The sequence below is a fragment of the Vipera berus genome (assembly GCF_964194415.1).
Source record: "Vipera berus genome assembly, chromosome: 2".
Lineage (NCBI taxonomy): Eukaryota > Metazoa > Chordata > Lepidosauria > Squamata > Viperidae > Vipera > Vipera berus.
In genome coordinates, this window is record NC_138203.1 from 30,255,122 (window position 1) to 30,280,786 (window position 25,665).

A 25,665-nucleotide genomic window follows, 5' to 3' on the forward strand; every position below is an offset into this window, starting at 1 on the left:
GTGACATGACTACATTTTGGGTGCTCAGCAACCAGCATGGATTTATGGCAGTTTGTGGTGCCCTGCAGATATGTGATTTTTGATGTTTTTGCTTCTGGTTTTTGGTAAAACCGCCACATAGCAAATGATGTGTTCATTTAACAACAGCAGCTTTTGATCAACGACTACCACAAAAAAGGTCATAAAATTGGGCCTGGTCATGGGGTGACCCACTTCACCATCCTCATGATTTATGATCATAGTTGGGGGCTCAATAATGGTTATAATTCCAGGACTCAAAGGTAGAGCAAATTACTTGAAAAATAATCACTTGTTATTGCTGTTGCTATGCAAAGTCTTCGATTTATGACTTATTGAGTGTGCTTGTGATATTTTAATATAGTAGATGTTCTTAATAATAATTTGGGGGTGGGAAGGTGAGAATTAACTTAGTTACAGATTTTTCTTTCTTTTGATTATATCTCTAGAAGTGAAAAATTGTCCACACTATTTTCTTCTACCTACCATGTAAAGTTGATTGGATTCTTCCCTTCTTCTTTCAAGTTGCAATTTAGAACAAAGTATATTTCTGCCTTTGATGCAGGCATTGATTTTAGAATTACTATTCAAAGCTATGAGATAAAGCATGAAAGGTTACAGACAAAATTATTCAGGAAAAGCATTGTGAAAATGTAAAGAAAACAAAATGTTTAATACAAAGCCTTTAGCTAATTTGTGATTATAGTTTTTAACTTAGACTCATAGATTATGTTTTTAAGTCTAAAAAAAAGAAGGCAACAAATGAAGCAAAAATAATTGCTAACGTCCGTCGATAAGACTAAGCTGATGTATAAGACACTTTGATGTGCTTGAAGCGTTAAGAATAGGAAGGAGGAAAGTGATGGTATAGAGGGGAGAAAAATCAAAGACATTCCAGGCTGGTTTTATTCTAAATGCATTTCAGCAATCTCTCAGTAGCTTAGCTGAAAGCCTTGGGGAATGGTCAACAAGAGCAAACAGACCTACTACAACACTACTGCAGCATGTTTTCACCATCTCCAAATCCTTGCTGATTGCTGATGCTATCCAACTACTAGTCTATAACTCTTGCTGCAGAGAGACAACAAATAGAAACATAAAGATTCATTCACTCTGTCAGCTTCTGGTGACATTATAGAGATATCCTTGTATTTGCTTGGCAACCAGATGGAATTGGTTTGTCATTGTCTTCTTCCAGAGTGTGTTATTCTATCTCCCAGTTTAGTCTAATACCCTGGGAGTGTCTAATAGCCTCCTTACTTGGTTAGGGGCTGTCACCATAGTTTAATCCTTCCATGTTACACAGAACTCATTTGGGTTTTTCTTCATAATATTCTGTTGTTGTTGTTGTTAACTGCGAAATCGTGTCCGACCCATCGCGACCCTATGGACAACATTCCTCCAGGCCTTCCTGTCCTCTACCATCTTCTGGAGTCCATTTAAACTCACGCCTACTGCTTCAGTGACTCCATCCAGCCACCTCATTCTCTGTCGTCCCCTTCTTCTCTTGCCCTCGATCTTTCCCAGCATTAGGCTCTTCTCCAGTGAGTCCTTCCTTCTCATTAGGTGGCCAAAGTATTTGAGTTTTAGCTTCAGGATCTGGCCTTCTAAAGAGCAGTCAGGGTTGATCTCCTCCAGGACTGACCAGTTTGATCGCTTTGCAGTCCAAGGGACTCGCAGGAGTCTTCTCCAGCACCAGAGTTCAAAGGCCTCAATTCTTTGGCGCTCAGCCTTTCTTATGGTCCAACTTTCACTGCCATACATTGCAACTGGGAAGACCATAGCCTTGACTATACGCACTTTTGTTGACAGGGTGATGTCTCTGCTTTTTAGTGTGCTGTCTAGATTTGCCATGGCTTTCCTCCCCAGGAGCAAGCGTCTTTTAATTTCTTGGCTACATTCCCCATCTGCAGTGATCTTGGAGCCCAGGAAAACAAAATCTGTCACTACCTCCATTTCTTCCCCATCTATTTGCCAGGAATTGAGAGGGCCAGATGCCATGATCTTGGTTTTCTTAATGTTAAGTTTCAACCCAAGTTTTGCACTCTCCTTCTTCACCCGCAACAAGAGGCTCTTTAGTTCTTCTTCACTTTCTGCCATTAGAGTGGTATCATCTGCGTATCTTAGGTTGTTGATATTTCTTCCGGCAATCTTAATTCCAACTTTTGATTCATCTAGCCCTGCCTTTCTCATGATGTGCTCTGCATATAAGTTAAATAGGCAGGGCGACAGTATACAACCTTGCCGGACTCCTTTCCCAATTTTGAACCAATCAGTGGTTCCGTGTCCAGTTCTCACTGTTGCTTCTTGACCCGCATATAGGTTTCTCAAGAGACAAATAAGATGGTCTGGTACTCCCATCTCTTTAAGAACTTGCCACAGTTTGTTATGATCCACACAATCAAAGGCTTTAGCATAGTCAATGAAGCAGAAGTAGATGTTTTTCTGGAACTCCCTAGCTTTCTCCATGATCCAGCGTATGTTGGCAATTTGATCTCTAGTTCCTCTGCCTCTTCGAAATCCTGCCTGTACTTCTGGTAGTTCTCGATCCACATACTGCTGAAGTCTAGCTTGTAGGATTTTAAGCATGACTTTACTAGCATGAGAAATGAGTGCAATGGTGCGATAGTTTGAACATTCTTTGGCACTGCCTTTCTTTGGAATTGGAATGTAAACTGATCTTTTCCAATCCTGTGGCCACTGTTGAGTTTTCCAAATTTGCTGGCAAATTGAGTGTAGCACTTTTACTGCACTGTCTTTTAAGATTTTGAATAGCTCAGCTGGAATACTGTCACCTCCACTAGCTTTGTTGTTGCTCAGCTTTTCTAAGGCCCACTTCACCTCACATTCTAGGATGTCTGGCTCGAGGTCAGTGACCACCTCATTGTGATTATCTGGGATGTTAAGCTCATTCTTGTATAGTTCTTCTGTGTAATTTTGCCACCTCTTCTTAATCTCTTCTGCCTCTGTTAGGTCCCTGCCATTTTGGTCCTTTATCATGCCCATTTTTGCATTAAACGTTCCCTTCATATCTCCAATTTTCTTGAAAAGATCTCTGGTCCTCCCTATTATATTGTTTTCTTCTATTTCTTTGCACTGTTCATTTAAGAAGGCATTCTTATCTCTTCTAGCTATTCTCTGGAATTCTGCATTCAATTGGGCATATCTATGTTTTTCTCCCTTGCCTTTCGCTTCCCTCCTTTCCTCAGCTATTTGCAAAGCTTCCTCAGACAGCCATTTTGCTTTCTTGCATTTCTTTTTCTTTGGGATGGTTTTGGTTGCTACCTGTTGTACAATGTCGCGAACCTCTGTCCATAGTTCTTCAGGCACTCTGTCTATCAGATCTAATTCCTTAAATCTATTTGTCACCTCTACTGTATATTCAACAGGGATATGATTTAATTCATACCTGAGTGGCCTAGTGCTTTTCCCTACTTTCTTCAGTTTAAGCCTAAACTTTGCAATGAGAAGCTCATGGTCTGAGCCACAGTCAGCTCCTGGTCTTGTTTTTACCGACTGTATAGAGCTTCTCCATCTTTGGCTGCAGAGCATATAGTCAATCTGATTTCTGTGTTGACCGTCTGGTGATGTCCATGTGTAGAGCCGTCTCTTGGGTTGTTGGAAAAGAGTGTTTGCTATGACCATCGTATTCTCTTGACAAAATTCTATCAGCCTGTGCCCTGCTTCATTTTGTACTCCAAGGCCAAACTTGCCTGTTATTCCAGTTATCTTTTGGCTTCCTACTTTAGCATTCCAATCCCCCATGATGATAAGGACATCATTTTTTGGTGTTACTTCTATAAGGTGCTGTAGGGCTTCATAGAACCGGTCAATTTCATCCTCTTCTGCACTGGTGGTTGGGGCATAGACTTGGACTACTGTGATATTGAATGGTTTGCCTTGGATTCGAACTGAGATCATTCTGTCATTTTGAGGATTGTATCCCAGTATTGATTTTCCTACTCTTTTATTGACTATGAAGGCTACTCCATTTCTTCTGAGGGATTCTTGCCCGCAGTAGTATACCTGATGGTCATCTGAATTAAATTCACCCATTCCTGTCCATTTTAGTTCGCTGATACCTAAGATGTCGATGTTCAGTCTTGTCATCTCTTGTTTGACCACGTCCAGCTTTCCTTGATTCATGGATCTTACATTCCAGGTTCCTATGGAGAAAAAAATCTTTGCAGCATCGGACTTTCCTTTCACCACCAGACATATCCACAGCTGAGCGTCCTTTCGGCTTTGGCCCAGTCGCTTCATTCTTTCTGGCGCTACTAGTACTAGCCCTCTGCTCTTCCCCAGTAGCATATTGGACGCCTTCCGACCTGAGGGGCTCATCTTCCAGCGTCATATCGTTTTGCCTTTTGGTACTGTCCATAGGGTTTTCATGGCAAATATACTGGAGTGGGTTGCCATTTCCTTCTCCAGTGGATCACGTTTTGTCAGAACTCTCAGCTATGACCTGTCCGTCTTGGGTGGCCCTGCACGGCATAGCTCATAGCTTCATTGAATTACGCAAGCCCCTTCGCCACGACAAGGCAGTAATCCATGAAGGGGTAATATTCTGTTACCGTTGATTAATAGTACTGTAGAGAAATCTATTGAATAACCTAATGGCCAAATAATATTTGGTGTTAAAAGGTATATCTGCCTTCCAGATATATTTGAATCACAAATTCCAGAATCACAGATCAACATTGCTAAGAACTGGCTTGGAACTCCAGAAATGGCAGTTCCAATGTATCTGGAAGGCTCCAGTTTGAGGAAGGCCACCATAGATGGCTATACTATATGTCTCCATTTGAATACTTTAATACTGATTACTTTAAATACAAATTCTAGAGGGGAGCAGTTGAAAAGGCTTCTTTTGTCCTTTTTATAAGTTTTCAGGACACACTTGGATGGTCATTCTGTGACACAGAATGATGGAACCCAGGGAGGCTTCTCGGCCTTTTGGCTAAGATCAAGGGTAGTGTAGTAGTGTGCACACATAGTATTGTTTATAACATTCTGCATTATGTTTCTCATCCTAATAAACAAAAGTAAGCTCTATATCTATATGTTTCGCAGCAGAAGCTTTCATCATCAATGGCAACTGTAACAAGCGGCAATGATGTCAAAATAAGGACACATGCATCATGGTGCAATTGAGTAATGATATGTATTGTCATTTGCCTGCCCTGTGAATAGTCATATCCATCATCTCTAACTTTCAACATATTAGTTGGATTAGGTGCAATTTTATAGATTTTGCATTTTATTTCTTTCTATTGAGAATCAGGCAGCATACAAGTTTAATACATTTCGGTATTATGGCTGGATGCATATTCAGCCAGATGTTTGGACTTGACATTCTTGTTCACCTATCGAGTCCCAATGACCTGGAATAGGGAGATATTGTTTGATGGTGTTAAAGGTGTTGATGCTGATAGCCATGGCCTGACTTGTTCAGTACTGTTGAAAGAGGCATCAGTACAATGATAGTAGTTCTTCTTGAAAGATTCTTCTCTTGATATTAACCTCTTCCAGTTTATCACCACTGACTAAAAAAAGAGCCCTTTCCCCCAAACAATACATTCCTACCCAAACCCACTTGCTAGGATCTGCATCACAATTGAAATTAAATATGATACACCTTGACCTTTGACTTTACTATTTTTTGCTGAACTATGCTATCCTTTACTAGGCAGCATCACCACCAGATGGATTTGTAGCTGGCTGACCGGGCTTACTCAGCATCTACATGGAGGGAAGTGTGTAGTAGGGTGCCCCAGGGCTCTGTTCTGGGCCCAGTGCTCTTCAACATCTTCATCAATGATTTGGACGAGGGAATATGTTAAGGAATTTGTTGTGCAGAGGTCTCCTTGTGCTACCAAAGAGTTGCACAGACAAGGAAGGGTACTGAGAGTAGTAAAAGTCACACACAGGAGTACACTGAGTTCTAAAAGCAAAAAGTAGTTTACTTTTGAGGTGGTGTAAGAACAAAAATGCACAGTCAAAAATAAACAGTCCAGGTCATAAACAATAGCAACAGTCCAAGCTACAAAGTCTTCTTACCGGTCCAGAGGTCAAAACACAGTTCAGGTTACAACAGTAGTAAACCAACAGCAGAGCAAAAACAGTAACAGTAGAAATCAGTGAAATCAGAGAGAGAGAGAAGCTACGTTCCTAGCTTCCTCTTATGGCCATGAGAACACTTACACACCCATTGGCCAATTAACATCTTAAAGCCATAGCATTATGGTTAATATATTTTCAACCCAACATTGTAGGCTAACACCATATGCCTAACAGAATAGATGGAGAACTCATCAAATTTGCAGATGACACCAAGCTGGCAGGAATAGCCAATACTCCAGAAGATAGGCTTAAGATACAGAAGGATCTGGACAGACTTGAACACTGGGTGTTACCTAATAAAATGAAATTCAATGGTGAAAAAATTAAAATTCTAATTTAGGCAAGAAAAACCAAATGTACAGGTATAGTAGGTGGTACCTTGCTCAAGTAGTAACTGTGAGAGGGATCTCGGAGTCCTAGTGGACAATCACTTAAATATGAGCCAGTAGTGTGCTGCAGCTGCCAAAAAAGCCAACACAGTGCTAGGCTGCATTAACAGAGGGATAGAATCAAGATCATGTGAAATATTAATACCACTTTACAATGCCTTGGTAAGGCCACACTTGGAATACTGCACCCAGTTTTGGTCATCACAATGTACAAAAGATGTCAGGACTCTAGAAATGGTACAGAGAAGAGCAACAAAGATGATTAGGGGACTGGAGGCTAAAACATATAGGGAACGGTTGCTGGAATTGGGTATGTCCAATTTAATGAAGAGAAGGGCGAGGAGTGACATGTAGCAGTGTTCCAATATCTCAGGAGCTGTCACTAAGAACAGGGAGTCAAGCTATTCTCCAAAGCACCTGAAGGTAGGACAAGAAGCAACAGATGGAAACTAATCAGGGAGAGAAGCAACCTAGAACTAAGGAGAAACTTCCTGACAGTTAGAACAATTAATCAGTGGAACAACCTGCCTCCAGAAGCGGTGAATGCTCCAACACTGGAAGTTTTTAAGAAGAGACTGGACAGCCATTTGTCTGAAATGGTATAAGGTTTCCTGCCTGAGCAGGGGGTTGAACTAGATGACCTTCAAGGTCCCTTCCATCATCATCATCATCATCGTTGTTATTATTATTATTATTATTATTATTATTATTATTATTATTATTATCATCATCATCATCATCATCATCATCATCATCATCATCCTAGGAAAAGAGGTAACACTATTTCTAATAAAACCTCTGTATCCTATTCTTCAGGGAATACACTGGTATCCATTTCACATTTTGGAATTTTATCAACTTGTTTCATTGATTTGGACATTATCCTTAAGAGAAGGTTCAGTATAAGATATTAAATGAAGTTATTTGTAATTCTGCTTAGCAAAACTTTCCTTCTCAACATTTCTTTAATTTGTGCTAAAGGCTAACATAGACAGGTTAACTTGATATGACAGAAGTTCTTTTCCAGAAGTTTGTTTTACATTTACCTATACTTAAACTCTATGTAATATTAGATAAGATTTATATATACATTGCAGACCATTTATGTAAGTTTCTTGCACAAATGGCTGCATTAACATATAAGTGATTTCCCACAAGGTCTCATAACACTGTGGAAAAAATCATCAAGTCGTGTGTATTCTCATGAAAAATCATGGAAGGAAATAAATTATCTTGTAAAATTAGCAATCTTGCATTATTTTCAATCATTTCCCCCCAATTTTGGAAGTCAGTAAGTACATCCTTTGGTGTTATACCATCAGTATAAGTTTTTTGTCTGAAATATGAAAAGCCTATTAACTGTTCATTGGTGCTGTTAAACTCTTCTGTTATGTAGTCAATTCTTTGCTTTGCACTTCTCGCTTTTCAGACTTATGCATATGTTAGGATTGAAGACTTAGGAAAGCTTTTGTATTCTAAAGACTGCATACCTATATGGACAACTTTGGAAAAAAGCCACAGTGAATTTGAGGGGATTTTCTTCTTGGTAAGCATTTCTAGGAATATGTTATATTGCAAGTTCAATTGAATGAAAACACCTTTGTTGCAAATAGTTTTTAATGTATGATTTTTTTAAAAAAAATACTTTGTTCTTCAAATGGTTATTTTTCCAGTATTTGGACTTGTTATTAGAAACATGGGCAACAGCCATGTTAGTTTGCAAAGTAGTCTCCAGATTAGTAATCTTAGTTTACACAGAACAGTTTGAGCATGTTTAAGATAAAACTGGTTTTTGGTTGTACTGTGCATGCTAGCCACCAAGTGCCTAAATTGACTGGAACTATCTTTTAACAATATCTGTGAATACTGTGCATGATACAGCTAAAGTTGGCAACTTAATCAAACTTTGCTCTATATTGCAAAAAACAACAACACCTTTCTACAAAGTCATTACTTGACCAAACTGATGATGGCCAGTGAAGGGGAATGAAGTGCTTGCAAAGATGCTTAGAGAAACAGTGTTATAAATCTAGTGGCTCTGACTCAGCACTAGTAAGAACTCACATCTCAGCTTCCCCTGTGTTGTAAGAGGGGCAAAATGTCAGTTCTTCTCCAAGTGTTTTGCATCTGCAAATTCCTGCCTGGTGGTAACATTCAGAATCACCTGGACCATTTTAGGAAAGGATAGGTGGTTCGTGGGCGGGCAGCCTTGATAAAAACTTGAGAGGGAGATGGGAAAATTAAAAAACAAAGCTAATGTATGTAGTGTGGGAGGCAAAGAGGAAGAGAAATTGTGCACAGCATGATGTCATCATGTAATGGCAGACATTCCGCATGTCATTTGTGTCATGATGCAATAAGGATAAATTATACAATTTGCATCATCTGGGGATGATGTCATAAATAGTGTAATGTCATTTTCATTTTGTGCTATGGACAGATGGAAGCAAGGATGGCATATAGAGTTATGGAGAAATATGGGGTTAGTGTAAGCTACTTTTAACTGTTTCCTTTTTAAAAAGAAATCTCAGTTTTTGAGGTTTGGGATTTCTATTTCTTACCCCTTTGCCTAACACCCATTAGTCTGTCTGTCTATTGGTAATATGTTGCTGCTCTTTAGAAGGCCAGATCCTGAAGCTAAAACTCAAATACTTTGGCCACCTAATGAGAAGGAAGGACTCACTGGAGAAGAGCCTAATGCTGGGAAAGATTGAGGGCAAGAGAAGAAGGGGATGACAGAGAATGAGGTGGCTGGATGGAGTCACTGAAGCAGTAGGCGTGAGCCTAAATGGACTCCAGAAGATGGTAGAGGACAGGAAGGCCTGGAGGAACGTTGTCCATAGGGTCGCGATGGGTCAGACACGACTTCGCAGCTAACAACAACAATATGTTGCTGTTTCTGGCTACAGTCACCTATATAGTTTCTTAGCAATAAGCCCTGCTTAACTGAGTAGCTTTAGTTTTGAGTAGACATACCTAAAAGTAGCATACATTTTTTTTCTTTTTACATGTTCAGTTTGGAGCCAGCTTGGTGTAGCGGTTAAAGGTACCAGGCTAGAAATCCATGAAGAAGTGACTTTGAATCCCACTTTAGACATAAAGTCAGCTGGGTGACTTTGGACCAATCACTCTCTCTTAGCCCTAGGAAGGAGACAATGGCAAACCACTTCTGAAAAACCTTGCCAAGAAAACTGCAGGGGCTTGTACAGACAATCCCTGGAATCAAAATTGACTCAAAGGGATCCCCCCACCCCCCAAAAATAAATTTTGGATCATGTTGAAAGAAGGAGGAAGAAATATTTTAATAAACACTTTGAAATCATATTTTTGTCTGTGCGTACATATCTACACGCATCATTAAATGTCTTTCTCCTCCTAAAAGAAACCGAGTAAGCTTTCTTTAGAGCTATGGATGATTCCACAGCTGACTTATTTTTCTTTGCTCTTGTTATGAATAAGATAAAAAGGTCAAGTGGCAGATTCTGTTAAAATTCCCAGTTAGCAAGAGAAAGAATTGTGCTGGAAAATCTCATTATGCACTTTCTCCATCCCTCTGCTTTTTCCACAGTTGAAATTTCAGTGGGGCAGATTTTTACATAAATAATGTGCTGAATTTATTATTAGAGACATTTCAGGGGCTGTAGGGGATTTCACATTCGGAATCACGATTTAAATGCCGAGGTAGGGAGAACAGTGTGTAGGTTGCCCACGGTCCTCTTGGTTGCACTGGGGGATTGGGTTCTGATTCTGCTTGGTTTTAGAGGGGTGTTGCTTCTGAAAGAAAAATGGTCAGGGCTAGCAAAGAAAATAAGTTCTATATGAAATGTCCCCCTGAAATAAAATAACTTGCTTTGCTACAGACTTTTTCCCAGAGGTATTTAATCAGAAAGCTGTTCTTTTTGCCTCGGCAACAAACTGTCGCTGTTTAATAAAGAAGATATTTTGTATTCCAGCCCTCAGGAAGTTAAATGAAATTATCTTTTTTGCTGCTATAATACCAAACGGTGCACATCCAACCCCCCCCCACCCTTTTTAGCTGAACTGACATCTCATTTAAGTGCCTCCCTCAACAGAGATATTCCAAACAATATGCAGATATTTAGCATAACACTTCTGGTTCTCTCAGTTTTATTTTTGTTCCGCATTTAGGCAAATGTTTGGGATTTTGTCAAAATGTTTTGGGAGTTTACCAACAAGTCCTGAGACATATGAAACACAAGATAGCTGTGGGATTTTGCAGCAAAATACTTCTTTTGTTTAGGATTTTGGCTGTATGTGAAATTATGAGAGGGAATCTAAGGATCCCCCCTCTACGTTTTGCAAGCAATTGCTATCACCAGAACATATACCAGCAGAGAAGCCCACAGTCAACTAGTGATCTGAGTATATTGGCCAAAAACTACCCACCTTTTTGTTTTTTTTTTCTGCAGGAGTAAGCTAAAGGTAAAGGTTCCCCTGCACATGCGTGCTAGTCGTTTCTAGGGGCCGGTGCTCATCTCCGTTTCAAAGCCGAAGAGCCAGCGCTTGTCCGAGGACGTCTCCGTGGTCATGTGGCCGGCATGACTAGACGCCAAAGGCGCATGGAACGCTGTTACCTTCCCACCAGAGTGGTCCCTATTTTTCTACTTGCATTTTTACGTGCTTTCGAACTGCTAGGTTGGCAGAAGCTGGGATGAGTAACAGGCGCTCACTCTGTCACGCGGCACTCGGGATTCGACCTGCCAAACTGCCGATCTTCTGATCAACAAGCTCAGCGTCCTAACCCACTGAGCCACCGCATCCCTTTCTGCAGGAATGGTTGTAGTCAAATGGCTATAAACAAATTAGACTGAACCCTTTTATCAGGAGCTGCTTACGAGATTTGCTCTGTTTGATTTTGTATCCATTTTAAGAACTGGAACCTAGCAAAATGCAACCTAAGTATTGCTACCAGGGGGAATGTCACTTAATTAATTAAGACATAGTGGTTCATGACTGGAATAAAAATACCAAGCAGGCAAGTTAATTTTTATTATAGACCTTGGCCAAACAAGCAAGAACCTGCAGAACAAACATATAAGCAACTAACAAGCAGATAAGCAAATATGTTCATATGTAGCAATGCACATGTTTACTTAAATAATGAGAGCTAATAAAGCTCAGATTACTGTGATCTTGTGCCTAACAGGCAGCAGCACAGAATTTTCTATGCTGAGAGTGATTGATGGTTTCAGATTTGCCAAAAGTAATTGGGTATAATATTAAATATAGTAAATATTCACATTCACTGAAAATGTGGTGGGGATGGGCATGAGAATAGATCAGGTGCCACAATAAAATGAACAATACAAAAGGGCATGACTGATCGTTTCAACTTTTTCCATTCAGGGCAAATAATATTCCCCAAGGGAAACCTTGAGTATCTTCTTTGTAGAAATGCAGAAAGGAGAACATTGAAAGAACCAATATGAATGCTCTGCATATTTTAAGACTGTTGGGTTATACAGGCAACTAGTGGGGCTTGAAATAATTCAGAAATCCTCTCAGAAAGTTAATATAGTTCCCTCACACTTTAAAAAACTGCTCAGATGTGGAAATAAGGTGGCTTGATAACTAGCATAAGAGGCAAATTCACATTTGTCTTGCGGGAAATAAATAGGTTCCTATCTATCTTTCTCAATTTGGAGAAAGATAAGTCACTGTGTCATAGCTCAGATGACAGTTACTGAATGGCATACGAACTTTGGAATTACATACATTTGGATGCATATATTCATTATTTTTAGGGAGTTACATTAAAAAAACCTGTATGGCTGTTTATACTGATCCGCTTAGATGTATTATGTAAAAGATAATCCTGGAATCTTAAAAGAATTGATGCCCTTTAGATTTAAGAGAGCCTTCTTCAAGCTGGCACCCTCCAGATGTGTTTGGTTAAATGTTCCATATTTTTGGCTCTGAATTTAAATTTCTTTCATTTCTGAAAGAAATGATTCTTCATTGTCATAGCAAACCTGGGCATTCTATGATCCATGGGCCACGTCTGGCCCTTTGGCTGTTCCTGTCTGGCCAACGGAGGTGACAAAAGCCCTATTGGTTTGGCCCTGCTAATTTCACATGAGGCCCCTTGGGAGAATTAATTGCCCACGCCTGTGTTATAGCAAGGAAGAGCAACTGACAATTCATAATATCATACTGAAATTGTTTTCTAGATATATGGATAATGCTTTAAACATCATGCTGTATTGTCAATTGCCTCTTGCTTGCTGTAGGACAATGAAAAATCATTTCATCCATCATTTGATAAGGTAAAGACTCTTCTATTTTACTAGGCTATAAAATGTACTTTTCTTCCATGTGATTCAATAGGCATTCATTCTTTTTTGTCTGACTCTGGTTCAGGTAATTTCTTTTTGTTTCATCTCTCTACCTCTGTGATCTTTCTAGTGACTTTATCCCTTCCCATCCTAAAAAAAAATGTTATATGTTCCAAGTTTCCAGAGCATCTCAATTACTTTGCACAAGCTACTTTATGTTCTGTTATGTTATACCTGTATATAAGGACTGGCTATAGAGAAATATTTAAGCACTTCTCTTTTCCATAGGACCCTAAGTTGTCAGAATGATAAAAATGTATGAAGGACAATAAAGGAGCCAGTTATATTCACCAGGCAATGATGATACCTTCTAATCAAACAGGCTTGCTTTGATTGTGCATATTATTGCCCGTCCTCAGCATTAACAAAATACTACAATCTCAGGTCTGATTCCCCCTCCCCTCAGCTATTTTCCATTGCTTTCATCTCTAACAACGCAACATTTCATTGTACTGTATTTATGCAAAGAGGTCTCCACTGGTGGCAAGTTATTCATATAACTGGGATTGCTGTATGTTACTACTTTAAAATAAATCCCCAAAAGGTGGATGTTTTATCTTGAAAATTGCATTGCTAAGCCAAACATTTAGGTTCTTTTTGCCCCTTCTCCTAAATATGCATTTTACTTAGAAATTCAACTAAGGGATTAACTTCAACCTGAGGCAGCATCTATCCAATTTAAGCTGATCTCAGAAGCTAAGCAGGATCAACCCTGATTAGTCCTTGATGGGGAATCATTGAGGAGTTGAAAAGTCCCAGAAGAAAGCAACGGCAAGGCATTTCTGTAACACTGCCAAATATATTGCACTGATACAGTAAAATCACCAGAGGTATCTTTACTTTAACTCTTATTGGCCATACAGTACCTAAATGATGTGGTAAGGGAAATGGTTGGTAACTGGAGACTGTGGTTCCCTGGAGTTAGGGCAACAGTCACATATTCTCAGGCCAGAAATGGAAATTACATAAACAGTGAACAACCATTTGGCTTCAAAGCCACCATGTGCAAGCAAAGAATTCATTAATTTATGGCACTTTATTGGTTTAAAACACTGGGGAGATTGTACCTTTGCATTGGCAGAAGCAAGTCCTTTTTTCATTTGGCTTCATTTTTGTTTGAAATGAATATTCTTAGATAACTAAGCCATGATTGTGAGATTTCTGTCAAGTCCCACAATACATTAAGTCAGAAGATCTCTGCTTTTCCCAAAGGTGCTTTTTCAAAAATTTTCCTTGAAAATGGTTTACTTCTCATTCAAACATCTTCTTCTGTTCTGAACTAAGAAACTTTTTGGATGAGAAATAAAATGTTTTCAAGTCCAGTTGCCTTTTGAAAAAGCATCCTTGGGACAACCATGACCTGGATGACTGAGAATCTCCATAGAAAAAAATCTCTGCTTGACACGTGGACTATGTATACTTTTGGTAGAGCGGCTACTGGATTTTAGTGTTAGTGTTAGTCCCTGCTAAAGTGAAACTAACTTAACTCCAACTGCTTGTGAAGCTAAAATGAAACTAACCTTTAGATGAACCTGACTGTTAACTCCAACTGTTTTGGAGGGAAACTTGAACATTCATATTTGGGTGGGTTTTTCTAGTAATGTGATTGGTTAAGGCCCAGTGGGCTCAGAGTATAAATTACAGGCAATTGCCTGCAGTTCTCCAGTTCTAGTTTGAGTCAATAAATGATGTTGTAACTATGCTGGTCTGCTCCTTGCCTACTGAAGCCCAGTACACAATAGATTGAATCAGCTGGAAAGCTTGGGAAGGAGATTCTTGCTGTGGACTAACAATGATATTTGTATAAGTAGTAGACATCGTCAAGAAAGGCTCTGGTCAACACATGATGCCCATTACATTTTTAAATGTCACACATTTTATTATTTGGCTATCATCTCTCATCAGACCATCTTTTTTCTGCCCTTCTGGAGATTTGGAAATGCCTCATCTTCTCCAATAAAATCAAACATTTTGTTTATCAGCAGCATGACAATGAAGAAAATGGTAATTTACAACTAATTTAAGACCCTTCCTTGTTAATTACTTGTAATACCCATCCTGGATGAAATGAATCAATTAATATATGTTAAAAGGCAATCAAAAAGCTTACGCTAAATCTCAGTTTGTTTGCTAATGAATGCTGATTTGCATTAAATATTTTAATCATTACACCAGAAAGGCTATGATTTCTAAACAACCTTTTGAAAGCCTTTATGAAATGCAAAAGAGAGAAAAGAATGTAGTGTATGAGAATTCAAATATGCACACACACACCAGCTATTTTCTATTGAGGCTAGCAATATTATGCAAATCTCTGAAGAGAGCAAAAATAATAAATCAATGAAGTGAAATGCATGAAGTTAAAAAAAAGAAAGAGCTAAATCTAATTTACACCAATACTATGGTACAGTATCTTTCAGTACTATTCTAGTCTTGCACATAGGTACATCACTTCTATTGCCTTTGTTCTTTAAACTTCCCTTTCTCTTTTTGGGATCTCATCATCTTCTTTCAACCATGATTTTACATTTTTTTTCTTTCCTCTGAACCCATTGATTCTTTCATATATTTGTTTTGCAATTCAGTTCTAATTCACTCCATCAGTATGACTAAACATGCTTCTTTCATATTGTACACACTGCATTTATTTTTCTTTCTAACTTTATTATCCTTATTTTTACCACTTATATGTCTTAAATAATCCACTCTCACTGCATTCAACCTTTTGTTTTTCTTGACAAACTTGTCTCCCTACCAAATAACAAAGTGGGTGTAAACATTACTTTATTTGCATTTTTTCTATAGCCTTTGACAACATTTATTCCTTGTAATAGACCACAGACCACCCACTACACTACCTTTTACCAGAATCTGCTCATCTTAAAATGTTTACAATGTATTTCCCTTCTCCCAACATGCACAAATTCATTGATTTGCTCTGTTTTGCTATATATTGGTAGTCTTTGCTTAACATCCATTCATTCAGGGACAGTTCAAAGCTATGATGGTCCTGAACAAAAGGTACTTGCGATGGGTTCTCATAGTTGTGGCCATTGCAGTATCCCTGCAGTCACATGATTGCAATTTGGGAGCTTGGCAACCAACTTGCAATTATGACATTGCAGCATCCTATGTACATGTGAATACCATTTGTGACCTTTCATGCTGGCTTCCAACAAGCAAAGTCAATGCAGAAGCCAGCAGGAGGTTCTAAGTGGTAATCAGGTGACCACAGGTAGCTGCAACTATGAAGGATTTGCCTACCAGCAGCAACTGGGATTGCTGAAACAGCCATTGTAAGTTAGTATGGTAACATGATGTTGTGCCTTATGACCATGTTGCTTAGTGACAGAGTTTCAGGTCCCAATTATAGTTGGTAAGCAAGGACCACTTGTATTTATAACTTGCAATAATTCAGTCTATTTTCACTTTTCTAAACAACTACTTTGATCACTATTTTTCAGATCTTCATTACATATATAATGATTTATTTAACATTCACTGCAAAAATTCAGTTTTCAGACAACAATATGACATTGTCTGCATACATGTACATTTGCCTTTCCAAGCAAGGGGTGCCTGCTGTCACCACAAGGATTCCTTATATATTTACATGTCAGTACATTAACCAACCAAAGGGACAACACAAATCTTGCCTTACTCCCCACTCAATGTTAACCTATTGGCTAAGAATATCATGTATGCTTTACTTCCATCATATACTACTTTAAAGATATTCAATGGTGGAGCTTTAACTCTATACGCAGGCAAAATATTGTTTAACTGAAGCTTATTTACTTTATCATATCTAGTTTAATAATAATAATAATAATAATAATAATAATAATAATAATAATAATAATAATAATAATAATAATAATAATAATAATAATAAAGTTGGAAGGGACCTTGGAGGTCATCTAGTCCAACCCCCTGCTCAGGCAGGAAACCTTATACCATTTCAGGCAAATGGCTGTCCAGTCTCTTCTTAAAAACCTCCAGTGTTGGAGCATTCACCACCTCTGGAGGCAGGTTGTTCCACTGGTTAGTTGTTCTAACTGTCAGGAAGTTTCTCCTTAGTTCTAGGTTGCTTCTCTCCTTGACTAGTTTCCATCTGTTGCTTCTTGTCCTGCTTTCAGGTGCTTTGGAGAATAGCTTGACTCCCTGTTCTTTGTGGCAGCCCCTGAGATATTGGAACACTGCTATCAGGTCACCCCTCACTCTTCTCTTCATTAAACTACACATACCCAATTCCAGCAACCGTTCCCTATATGTTTTAGCCTCCAGCCCCCTAATCATCTTTGTTGCTCTTCTCTGTACCCTTTCTAGAGTCTCGACATCTTTTTTACATCGTGGTGACCAAAACTGGATGCAGTATTCCAGGTGTGGCCTTACCAAAGCATTGTAAAGTGGTATTAGTACTTCACTTGATTGTTCTGTACCAGCCTGCTACCGGCCCTGCAGCAAAAGCAGGGACAACCCCTTTACAAATGGCAAGAGGCTGGAATAAAGCCTGCCAAATTTATTCACATAAAACAGAGCAAGACAAGACACCAACCATAAAACACGAGCTAAGAAGCAGGAACAATCCAAGCGGTTGCCTTCAGCAAACCAGCCCTCCCACACCTTCCCCTTAAATACAGTTCAGGGCGTGGCCTCTCTGTGCCTCCTTCCGAGGTGCCCCATTGCCTTCCTCTGTTTACTCCTGACTGACTGCCTCCTGTGGGCCAGCTGTGGGTCATCTTCATCCACGCTGTCAGGCTCACACAGCTGGGTCTGCATTGTGACCAGATGAGAGGGGCCTTGCTGGGGGCTCTCATCAAGCTGTCCAATCCCCTCAGCAAGCTCTTCAACACCCCCCTCCTCCTCCTCTGAGTCGTCCGACCCAACTGCCGAACCCACAGGCTGACCCTGAATCACAACATTGATCTTGATTCTATCCCTCTGTTAATGCAGCCTAGCACTGTGTTGGCTTTTTTGGCAGCTGCAGCACATTGCTGGCTCATATTGAAGTGATTGTCTACTAAGACTCCGAGATCCCTCTCACAGTTACTACTATTGAGCAAGGTACCACCTATACTATACCTGTGCATTTGATTTTTCCTGCCTAATTGTAGAACCTTACTTTTTTCACCATTGAATTTCATTTTGTTAGATAGTGCCCAGTGTTCGAGTCTGTCCAGATCCTTCTGTAACTTAAGCCTATCTTCTGGAGTATTGGCTATTCCTGCCAGCTTGTTGTCGTCTGCAAATTTGATGAGTTTCCCATCTATCCCCTCATCCAAATCGTTAATGAAGATATTGAAGAGCACTGGGCCCAGAACAGAGCCCTGGGGCACCCCACTACACACTTCCTTCCATGTAGATGTGGTTCCATTGAGGACCACACGCTGAGTATGGCCTGTCAGCCAGCTACGAATCCATCTGGTGGTAATGCTATCTAACCCACATTTTTCTATCTTATCAAGTAGTAGGTTGTGATCTACTTTATCAAATGCCTTACTGAAGTCCAAGTAAATTATATCTACAGCATTCCTCTGGTCCACTAGTTTTGTCACTTGGTCAAAGAATGTAATAAGATTTGTCTGGCATGATCTGTTTTTGACAAACCCATGTTGACTTTTAGTGATGACTTTGTTTGCATCAAGGTGTTCGCTGATTTGTTGTTTGATTATCTTTTCCAGAATCTTCCCAGGTATTGAGGTCAGGCTGTTAGGTCTGTAGTTTCCTGGATCTATTTTTTTCCCTTTTTTGAAGATGGGAACTACATCAGCTCTCTTCTAGTCTTCTGGTAGTTCCCCAGTGCTCCAGGATCTTTGAAAAATATAGTTCAGTGGTTCTGAGATCACGTCTGCCAGTTCCTTGAGAACCTTGGGGTATAATTCATCTGGTCCTGGTGATTTGGACTCATCTAGGCTGGACAGGTGCTCACTTACCATTTTCTTGCCTATCTTAACTTGCGTTTCTATTCTGTTTTTTATGGCACTGGTTTGGGTAGGTTGGACTGTTTTTTCCCTTTGTGTAAAGACAGATGCAAAAAACGAATTAAATAGTTCTGCTTTCTCCCTATTGCTTGTCACCTTCTTGCCACTTTCCCCCACTAATGGACCAATAATTTCCTTAACTTTTTTCTTGTTTTTTATATGTTGAAAGAAGCATTTTTTGTTATTGTTGACTTTGGTCGCAAGCCTTAGTTCATTTTGAGCCTTAGCTTTCCTCACTTCATCTTTGCAGGCACGGGCTATTTGCTGATATTCTGACTTAGTTATGTGCCCCTCTTTCCAATTCTTATTCTTGTCCTTCTTATCTTTCAATTTATCAGAGAGTTCTTTATGCAGCCATGCTGGTTTCTTTTGAGAGCTGTTATTTTTCTTCTTTGTTGGTATTGTACTAGACTGGGCCTTTATTATCTCACTTTTCAAAATTTAAATCAACAAAAGTACAGTAAACTTTCTTTCCCACATTTATGCATTTTTAAATTGGTCTTACTCTCTGCCCTGCATAAAACCAAACAAAACTACATTTCCCCAGTTGTGCTCACTGTCAGATTTCATACCACTTCAATGAGAAATCTGCTGAAATGTCTCCTCTGGAACACTTAACATATTAAGCCCCCCCCTGCTGCTTTCAATATAAATAATATAAATAATTTTATTTCTTTTCTTTCATTAATTCATATCATTTACTCCACTTGTAAGTCATAATTTCCCATATGTCATCGTCATCACCAGATGAGTCTATAGATATTCCCTACTACTGCTGTTATGGCTTTGGGCAATTGAGATTTTGATGCAAAACTTTTTAATTATATAAAAACGGTGAAAACTAGATTCCAAATCTTAACTGAGTGAACCACATGTAGCATTGTTCTAATCTGTGTTGGAACATTTGGTTCACTATGACAAAAGTTCTTTTGTTTTTCTCAGAAAATGTTCAAATTATCTACAGAAAGTGAGTTCTCTAATCTAGAAAATATCTTGCAGACCAACATATATTTGCCTGCTTCCTACCAAGGTGAATTGCATGAAATAGAATTACAGCATATCTGCTTATTATCACCACTTCCTAAAATTAAACAAAGCCAATCCCCCCCCCCGCCTTCCTAATAATTCACTTTTTTTACTTCCCAAAATAAAACCTGGGCACTCTCTGCATCTAACACTATGTTCTGTCATGATGATCTAATTCTCTCCTAATACAATTTATATTATGAAACAGATTCAGTAACTATGGCTATTTTCCTGCAATCTGCTGCATTCTATTGGACAATGCATACATATTCATGGTTTCAAAGATGTACTACTACTCCTTTTATAGTCCAAGGAGCAAAGAAAAAAATGTTATTCCTGCATGGTTACTTCATGATCTTTAGAGTTTCAATTTTTCCCACTTTAGCATGTTGCATCAATTCCACCCTGAGGCTATCATTCAAGGGGCAAGTGCAGCGTGTTTGCTGCAAATGTTTTGCCATTTGAAAAGGAACCTACTTACTCAGCTCCCAGCTTTCACTTATGGTGTTAACAGCCCTATCCTTCCTTCCTTAGACTAAGTTTTGCTATGTGGCTTTTGACAGCTGAGACAAGTAACACTGTCTTTGCTGCTGGATATGGCAGAGTAATTAACTTCATTCTCAGCAAATAAAGTTAATCAAAGAATCAGTCTACTTGATATTACGAGCAATAATCAGAGTCAAAGGTTTTCTCTGCTGCTATAGAAAGTTAATAACAGGCTCATTTGGAATAGAAATGTCCTATTGATGAAAGTACTCTAATTAAAATTTTCTAATTAAAACAGTTTTTTAAAAAGTTTATTCATTCTTTGCTTTGTTTATATGCTGCTCATTTTACTCTTGACATCTAACAACATCAACATATAAAATCATGACCCTCAAGCAATATATATATATATATATATATATATATATATATATATATATATATATATATATATATATATAAAGAGCAATAAGGATAAAATAAAAATGCCATATGCTCATAGCTCCCACCTTCAATTACAACACCTCCTTCTGTGGAAAAGGAAACAGGCAGGCCTACACAATTTTCCTACAGCCCAGGAAAGACCAAAGGGGAATCTCTGCTAGGAGGGATTTCCAAAGGCTGAAAGTGGCTACTGTCCTCTCAAAACTCTCAAATTAGTGGTTCGCCTAAGTATATCAGGGCATACCCATCATTACTTGGGCTTCCAGTTTCTGTAGTTGTTGTCACTTCTGAATGCTTTCAACAGCAGTCTCCTGTAGAATCCAAAACAGGACATGAGTAGATTATTTGTTATCCAGGAGGTCCTGGTCCAAATTGGTGCACAAGCTCCCCTAGACAGACTTGCCCCTTGCTCTTTAAACAGAATTTATTGATTTAGGAGACCCCCCCCAAACAACAACAACAACAACAAAACATGGATCACCTCTGAATGGGGGAAATACAGTTCCACTCAGAATTAGGGAAAGAATTCTTTGGATTTGTTTGGGTAACAAACCCAAAGCCATTACTTCCTGGAGGAATTTAGTCAGTTATCCCAATCAAGCACCTTGCAGCCTTGAAGTACTGGGTGAATATTTCCTCCATATAACAGGGTATCATCAGCATATTGATTGTGCTGATAGATCCCCCAGGATTTTCATGTACATGTTAAAAAAGAGTGAAGGGAAAGGTTCTTAGTTACTCCAGAGATTAAAAGTCTACTTGCAGATCTCTCCTCTCCCACCATCACCAACTTGAATTGCCTTTCAGGAAGGAGGAGAATTGTTGCAGAACAGTGTCCCTCATTCCAGTCCTTCAGAGACAGAACAGAAGGATATCATGTTTGATGGTATGGAAAACTATTGGGAAATCAAAAGGACCAGGATGGTTGCACTTCCCCAATCCCTATTACTCCAAAATCTGCCAGAATTGTGACCAATGTCATTCTCATGTTGTATCTCGGCCTACCCTATTACTGCCCAAGTTCCAAACAATCTATTTCTTCTCAGTATTTTTAAAACTGTAAGGCATTTTCTCTACAATTTTCTAAAGAAAGAAGGTTGAAGACAGGGCTAAAGTTGTCTAAAACAATTGAATCAAGTGAAAGCTTCTTGAGCAGAAGGCATACTATAGCATCCTGCAGAGTTAACCACAGGTACCTCTTCAATCAAAGAAGCCTTTATTATTTCTCAGATCCAACCTTCTGCCAGCCCACAGGAGGGGTTAACCAGCTACGGGGAGGCAGGGATCCGACAGGGAAATAGCAGAACTGATATTGCAGGAGGCTTATCATGTTGTTCAAGACTCACAAACCCTAAATGATTCCACATCATAAATAAGGACCCAGTCATTTCCAGCTGGAGTGCAGTTCCTGTTAAATTTGAGCAGTTTTTTTTGCCAAATGCTGCAAGAATTCATAAGCAGTACAGATGGTCTTGATAATCACCTTTTCCTAGAAATGAATGAGTCACCTTAAAAAGGACTATTGGGTGGCATTTAGCAGATGCAATAACGGTGGCAAAATATTTCCTTTTTAGTAGTTCTAATAACTACTCTGAAAGCTTGAATGTGTACCAGTGTCCAATCAGACTTGAGATGGGACTTCTCCACTTGTGTTCCAGGCATTTTCCTGAGCTCTTTAGTAAATTAAAGGCTTCCAGTGGAGCTGTGATCAGGGAGTAGCTGTCCAGGTACAATCCAGTCCAGTACCCCAGATATACTTTCATTCCAATGGGCAACCAGAGTCTTGGCTAATTTACCCACCAGATCTTAAGGAAACTTCTCAAGAGACCTGTGAAAGCCCATGGATCTCCCAACAGGCATCTGGGACAGACTAATCTAATAGGCCTTTCCCCACTGTAGACAAATGGACAGTTCATACCGTAGAACTCCATAGCAAACAGATAATGATCTATCCATGAGAAAGTGCAAAGTTCAATGCCCCTCATTTTCCAATCATGTTGTATGAATAAAGGAGAATATTTGTTGCTCAGGGTTGAAATGAGGCATCCCTGGTACTCTCTGACCTTGCTTGTTTTCTTGCAGATGTTTCATTACCCAAACTAGGTAATATCATCAGTGCTAATCTAGCACTGGTGATGTTATTTAGTTTGGGTAATGAAACATCTGCAAGAAAAGAAGCAAGCACAGCGAGCACCAACTCATGTTGCATGAGTCCTGTGACAAAACAAGATGTACAGTAGTATATAACTTTCATGTGTATCAGATCCTGATAAGCTGGGCCAAATCTATAGTTTCACAGTAGACATGAACATATGGGCCAGTCTTTTGTCAGAAGGCATGCTGAAATTCTCCAACATTACTAGGGAACTCCACCCCCTTATCACATTCAGGTCAAGCAGCCCTATCAAGGGAGTTGTTGTACAGTACCCAGTATAAAACCAGAAAACCCAACCCATTCTTCTGTCCTAGCAAAACAAATACGATCCTGCCTCCAGATATTTGTGGAGTAGGGCTTCTTGGTACCAACAGAGTCCCATTGATAACAATAGTTACACACTCATCTTCCCTAAGAGGCTTCGGATGGTACAAGACCCCAAACTAGATGAGCAGATTCCTGAGGAAGTCCCCTCATTTCCCCCACCCAAGTTTGGATAATACAAGATCTATCCTTTCAGTTATCATGGATGATGAAGGACTTATTACAGACAGGCTTAGATTTAAAGCACCATCTAGGGCCCTTGAACCCTATGAGGACTAAGAGCTAGAAAGAGAAATAGACCAAAAATATTTAATTCACCTTCCCCATATGCAGCCTTCATCATAACTCCTTTGCCCTTATCCCTGAGTTCCTGTGCTCCACGATCCCCTTCCTGTCTCAGATAACGTTTTCCTCCTGTCCAAAGACATCCCCAGCCATTTGACACAGGAACACTCAGGTGATTTCTGGCTTAAATCAGCTTAACAGTCTCCTCACAAACTAGATCCCCACAAGCCAACCAATCAACCCCACAAGCTACCCATATTACTTTCCTCTTCTCACCCCCCCTTTCCATAAAATAGGGAGGCCCTACAAAACTGGAAGACCTAAAGCCCAGCTGTGTTTCTCACATGTGATATTTTAAACTGATTGAGCCCTCATCAATATTTTGAAGATCTATTTTCACTCAGGACACTTTTGATTGAAAAGGATATCATTTCAATTAAGGGAATCTTTGTTATGAGATTCTGGTAAATCACATACATTTAAGAGCATTTTAACTTGGGGTATGGGAGTAAAGGATGTCTCCAAGCAGTAGATCATTTTTTTAAAAAATCTCTCTTTAAAAAATAATCTTGCAATGACGCCATAACAATCAATGTTTATTCAGGGAGCCACAAAGTTAAAAACCATTTAAAATGAGTCCATTATCCGCTAATGATAGATTTATCTATTTACCCAGTGGAATGAGCTGGAACATAACCAAATGTGTGGGAAAGTGACAAATTGTGCTAGTTCTCATTCAGCATATTTAGCTGGTCAGCCCTGTGGCTCATAATCGCTTTGACTAGGTCAGTTTGTATAGATGCGCAAATCTTCATTCTATTATCATAATGGTGGAATAACACAACTGATCAGCCAAAAGCATAAACAATATAAACAAAGGATCGTAATTGGGAAAATGGAATGATGTGCTACAGTAGCTAACATTCTTAAGGAGTAGCAGTAGAGGACAAATTTGTCCTTTCCATTTGTTTTGTGTTTGTATCTCTTACCACTAACAGTCTACAATAAGATCACCAAACATTTCCTCTATTTAAATATATCAAGTGCGTAGATTAATGGGGTAAAGCCAACTAGCTCTGAAATGAAATGCAAGTCTCAGAAGATGACTTAGCCATTAAAGCCAACTGGGTGACCATGGGCCAATCACTCAGCCTAACCCACCTCATAGGGTTGTTGTTGTTGTTGTTATGGGAAAAATAGGGGAAGGAAGAAAAATTAGCAATGTTCACTGCTTTGAGTCATTTATAAAAGTAATAAAGATGAGACACAAACAAATAAATAAACAATAAAATAATAAATAATAAAATAAATAAATTACTACAACAGGTCAAGCTGGTTAAAAAGGAATCAAATTACAACCCAAAATAAATCTAAAGTTGGGAGGGGATTGCAGCAGAGAATGAAAAATAAATGAAAGATGGAAGGTATGTGAGTCTGTACTGTTAGATACATCTTGTTTGTTCACCAGATTAGAGGGAGGATCACCTGGGATCTTATTTCCATCTTCATCCTACTGCGGTTATGTACATAAAAAGATTAAAGCTGGGGTTGTCCATGTTAATTAACACAGTATGTTTCCAGTGACTCTGGAAAGTTTCATGCTTTTTGATATAGATAACTAGCAATATATATATATATATTGTCAATTCTTGCTTGGTATTCTCCTCTCTCTCCCAGCTTTTGCCTGTTTTTGTCCCATTTGGCCAATTACCTCTTTTGACGTTTGCTGATATTTAATAAATAAACATCAAGCTATATTTTTGCTAGCTGAACTGAGTGGCATGTCTGCTTGCTCAGATCTGAGAGTGGGGACTGACTGGAAGGATGCTGAGTGCAAACTAAACTGAGAATTACCCGCTGAAATTTCCTAACCCCCTACTGAAGATCATATCATTTTAATTCACATTAAATGGAACATAATTCAGATTAATCACCCATCTTCTCAGCTCATTAGCAGAAAGAGAAGTAAGAATAAGCCTTCCATCTACACTTACCCATTGAAACAATGTAAAAAATTTTTAATGCTGTTTTAGTGAATCTAATTATATGAACCTATTATAAGCTATGCAATGATT